Genomic DNA, 6000 nt, shown 5'->3' on the forward strand with positions numbered 1-6000 from the left:
TCCTTGAAAATAGCCCCAAATAAAATGGGTTTACACGTGAGATTTTTTTCCGTCTAAAAAAAAGAGAAAAATGCAATTTGCGTCCCTGTGGTATGTCCCAAACATCAACCTGAGCCCCTAAATTAAATTTTTGGTTTTTTGAGCCCCTGACCTTATGAATTCATAACACTTTGAGTCCCTGCCGTCAGTTTGACTGTTTGAGGCAGTGGTAAGACTGTCTTTTGACATATATTAATAACACTTTGTGTCCCTATGGTATGAGTGAAATATCAACCTGAGCCCCTAAATTCATTTTTTGCTTTTTTCTTAAGAAATCTAATAATTCAAATTAACTCTTTTATTTTTAAATAAATGCAATATAATAATTAACTCTTTTTAAATAAATGCAATCTAATAATTAAATGTATACTATATATAACAAATTATTAAAGCCTAAATTCTCTTTTATTTTTAAATAAATGCAATCTAATAATTAACTCTTTTTAAACAAATGCAATATAATAATTAAATGTATACTATATATAACAAATAAGCAAATTATTAAAGCCTAAATTCTCTTTTATTTTTAAATAAATGCAATCTAATAAATGCAATATAATAATTAAATGTATACTATATATAACAAATTATTAAAGCCTAAATTCTCTTTTATTTTTAAATAAATGCAATCTAATAAATGCAATATAATAATTAAATGTATACTATATATAACAAATTATTAAAGCCTAAACTGTATATTAAATGTAAACTTTTAATACATACAATACAGAGACAAAACGTCATACCAACTTCATAGACTTGATGGAACTTACAGACTCGATAACAAAAGACGTAACATACAATACAGAGACAAAACGTCAAAGATCCACAAGCAATTGTGGATCTTTACTGAGGGTGCTCTTCGGAATGTAGCAGATATGAATGAATATAACCTCAGTGTAGGTAATTACATATCTGCCACTCGTAATTATATTTTGAGCCGGGGTGGGGGGGGAATCATATTTTTATTTTGAACTGTGGGAAAAAACGTAATTTTGAGCTGATGGCAGATTCGTAATTTTAAGGTAGAGGGAAAACCAAAAATTTTTTTTAATTGGGTGCAAAACCGTAATTTTAAACGAAGGGCGAAACCGTAATTTTAAACTGTGAACAAAACTAAAAATGAGTTTTTGAACCGAGGGCAAAAGCGTAATTTTGAACTAGGGGCCAAATTATAATTTTATTTTTAGCTGGGGGGCAAAAGCGTATTTTTAAGCGAAGGACGAAATCGTAATTTTAAACGAGAAATAAAATTAAGTGAAAAAAATGTTGACACTAGTATGGAGTGTAGGGAAGTGAGGACCATAAAACTGCGTCACTAGGTTCTTGTTACAGTGCCGGGAAGTGCCTAAAACGCCGCCGCCCGCGTTGCGGGGCGATGGCCGAATAATTATCAATCAATTAAAAAAACACTATTATAGTTTTGTTAGGAAAAAAAACTAAAACGATGACAAGACCGTAGTTCAGAGCTCAGGGCAAAACTGTAGCTTGTAAGGATTAATGAGCGACTTTTAGTAAGCTCCTTGACATGGAAAAAAATTAAATCCAGTCAAGTAATATAAAAAACACTTTTATAATTTTGCTAAAAAAACTAAAACGATAGCAATACTGTAATTTGAACTGAGGGCAAAGTTGTATTTATTTACTTAGGTAAAATCGTAATTTGGCAAAAGTTAAAGTGATGGCAATACTATAAATTTGAACCGGAGACAAAAGCATAATATAACTTTGCACTGAGGACAAAATCGTAATTTTTAATTTGAACTCGGGCAAATTCAAAATTTTGAACTGATGGCGAAATCGTAATTTTGAATAGGGGGCAAAAGCATAGTTTTATTTTGAACCGGGCAAAAACATAATTTTAAACTTAAGGCGAAATAATAATTTTTGAAAGGGGCGAAAATGCGAAATCGTCATTTTGAGTTTGGGCGAAAGCAAAAATTTATTTTGAACTGGGGCTAAAATTGTAGTTGTAATCTGGGGAAAAAATAATAATTTTGAACCGAGGGTAAAATCGTAATTTTGAGCGAGGGACAAAAACGTAATTTTATTTTGAAGTGGGGGCGAAAACATAAATTTATTTTAAATTAAGGACGAAATCGTAATTTTAAACGAATATAAAACAATAAAACTGGTGGTCCAATAGGGAAGTGGCACGCAGCTGCGTGGCACTATTCCCCTACTTGAGTTTTGTATATGTGGAGAATAATCACATATATTTTTTATATGAATCCAAATATATTAAAACAAAATTTAATGAATATACGTATATCTACTATTACAAAACTACAAACCAGATATGATAATTTTGTAGTTACAAGAACATTTTATAATTTACGTAATTATTGCTGACATACCTGACATATTTTAATTGAATCTTACGTAATTATTGCTGACATACCTGACATATTTTAATTGAATCTTATAGAATGATATACTTTTTCAATTAACTTAACATTATTTAGTACTGAAACATAAATAAATTAGATTATCATTTGCATACCATACAATAAAGCATCTTCCCAAACTTCATTTAATATGCTTTCAAGCTTAGTACTCTTCGTGGCCTTCACCAATCACCATAAATTCTTCATCACATCCACATATGTGATATGTGTGTATGTATACATACATATATGTATGTAAAAGAATATTACAAATACATAATATGTATAAGAGTAATTTTTAACTTCCGTTGTTGAGGGTTCTTCAATAAAGTTCGACTGATAGGGGTGAACACTACGAAGTGGCATTTAAGAAATTTTTTTAGAAGAAAAGTTGATAAAATAAATTATTATTTGTGTACTCGATCTTGTTGCATTATCCATCCGCCGACGGTAAATGACAAAACATTACCCTGCAACACCTATTTGCTTTATCAAACTTAATGAGTGGGTTATACCCGTGTGGAATAGCGATTCGGTTTTAAATAAAATTTGTATCGAAATCTAGATAAAAAATTGCATTGTAATAGTATATTTAGACTTTTCTAAAACATTATATTTGAAAAGAAAAAAAAAAGAGTAAAATGCCACAATGGTTTTGAGTTTAGGTTAATTTTGCAATTTCATTCCAAAGATAAAACTTTTTGTATCTGAGTCTCTAAGGTTTTATTTCTGTTTTCATTTCCATCTAAATCACAAACTCAGTTAAATTGTATTGTTAAGTCATAGACGATTTTGGCAATTCCCAAATCCCAAGGATGATTTTAGTAATTTACCCATTTATTCTTTTATTTATTTTTTATCTTAAATAAAAAACAAAAAATAATGAGTTAATTGTCAAAATCGTCCCTGAAGTTTGGGCACATTTGCTATTTTCGTCCAAAATGACACTTTTGTACCATTTTGCCCCCCACGTTTGTAACTTTTGCCATTTTTGTCCAAACCACTAACTTAGTTTATTTTTTCTGTTAAATTGAAGGATATTTGGATGAAAATGGCAAATATAAACCATAGGGACGATTTTGGCAATTTAATAAAACTCTTTTAAATTTCTTTTATTTAGTTAATAAAATCATAATTCACTGAATAAGAAATAAATAATATCATGTATTATATAATTCATTGAATAGATATAATTAAAAAGAAAAACTTAAAGAATTATTAAAATAAATAACAAATAATTCATTCAGTAGATAAAATTACGTATTGAATAAATTCATTGAACAAATATAATTAAAAATAAAAACTTAAAGGATTCATTCATGTTAAAAAGATAATAATTTTGTTTTTTAATAAAAAATTTATAATAAATTCATAAGTAAATAGCATATTAAAGTTCATTTTTTAAATACATATTTTGATGATTGTATGTGTTAAGTGATTAAATTATATTTATTCATCCCGCGCAAACGCACTGATCTTTTGTTAAGATTTGACTTTTTTTTTATTATTATAGTATATAAATATAAAATTATATCTATGCAACCCGTGTAATTCACGGGTATTACCCCTAGTTATTTTTAATAAAGCTAAAATGTGAATATATTATATGCTACTTTATGAGATAGTTGCATCAAATACTTAAAACCAACAATGGTAATAATTTACCCAGATCGGTTAAGCTTTCAGTTTTTAAGTGACTTTTATACCTTCATTAAAATTAGTCACATGTTTTTTTTAAGTAAGATTAAATAAATCTAGTAAGAACAAACAAAAATGATATGGTAAACTAGTAATAGGGTAAAATATTGTTTCTTTTATGAAAAATAAAACAATAAAACATTGTTAGTATTGAAGAGAAAATTTTGTAATTAGTTGTTACATCTAAAAAAATAACATGAATCATTTAAGTTTTTATTTTTAATTATATTTGTTCAATGAATTTATTCAATACGTAATTTTATCTACTGAATGAATTATTTGTTATTTATTTTAATAATCCTTTAAGTTTTTATTTTTAATATTATTTATTCAATAAATTATATAATACATGATATTATTTATTTGTTATTCAGTGAATTATGATTTTATTAACTAAATAAAAGAAATTAAAAAGAGTTTTAGTAAATTGTCAAAATCGTCCCTATGGTTCATATTTGTCATTTTCATCCAAATACCCTTCAACTTAACAGAAAAAATAAACTAAGTTAGTGGTTTGGACGAAAATGACAAAAAGTTACAAACGTGGGGGGCAAAATGGTACAAAACTGTCATTTTGGATGAAAATGGCACATGTGCCCAAACCTCAGGGACGATTTTGGCAATTAACTCAAAAATGATTATAAAAATAATATATATACATACACATATTTGTCTATACACACTTATTTTTTTAATTTTCCTTTTTACCTTTAAAATAAAAATAATAAATTAACCATAATATATATACATATACACACACATTTATAATTTTATATATATAAACACATAGGCGAAGCTTTATTGGGTCAGAGGGTAGCCCGATCCCCACCAATAGTTCGCTCGTAGTGATAATTTTAGTGTAAAATATTGGATTTTTAAGAGTCCGATCCCCGCTGATTTGAATTTTAAGAATTCGACCCCACTGAAATTTGTTCAAGCTCTGCCATTGTATACACACACCATACACACTCTTTTTCTTCTATCATTCTCTCTTCTCCACCATCAACACTGCCGCCGCCACAACAACCCTCTCTATATTGGCACTTGTACCTCATCTCTCCTCGTCGACCCGTCGTGCCAAACATCAATACCACCCGTCTCTTCCGTCGTATCAAACATCATTAATTTATTATTATTATTTTTTATTTAAAGGTAAAAAAGAAAATTAAAAAATAAGTGTGTAAATATATAAATGTGTGTATATGTATATATTTTATTTATAATTATTTAAATTTTTTTATTTAAGGTTAAAATATAAAATTTAAATTAAAAAAACAAAAAAACAAATGGAAAAGTGCTAAAATTGTCCCTAAGGTTTGAGAATTGCCAAAATCGTCCATGGGAGTTAACGATACATTTTAACTGAGTTTGTCACTTGGATGAAAATGATAACAAAAATGAAATCCCAGGGACGCAGATGCAAAAAGTTTCATTTTTGGATTGAAATGCCAAAAGTGACTTAAACCCAGGGACCATTTGACATTTTATATTACATCGATCAAAAACCATAAAAACGAATACCGACAACGATGCTAACGTTGTTCTATCAATATCGGTTCAGTTTCTTTCAGTATGGTATAGGAAAAAGGTACAATTTACGACATAAAAGATACATTTGTAAGAGCACAACCCATTATGTTACGGTAATAGTAGTGGATATAGTTTATGATACAAAAATAAAGTTCATCTAGAATAGTTTCATTACACAAAAATGTTTAATGTAACCCAAGAAATAAAGTTCTTTACCCAAAAAGTAAATTCATGTTTACTTTGATTGAAAACACAAAAACAAATATCGAAATCAGTTCCGATAACACCGACACTTGTACTGATGTGTGTGAGGTATCGTTTTCAATCGCCACACTATTGATATGGT

Source organism: Helianthus annuus, chromosome 14, assembly GCF_002127325.2.
Source record: "Helianthus annuus cultivar XRQ/B chromosome 14, HanXRQr2.0-SUNRISE, whole genome shotgun sequence".
Classification (NCBI taxonomy): Eukaryota; Viridiplantae; Streptophyta; class Magnoliopsida; order Asterales; family Asteraceae; genus Helianthus; species Helianthus annuus.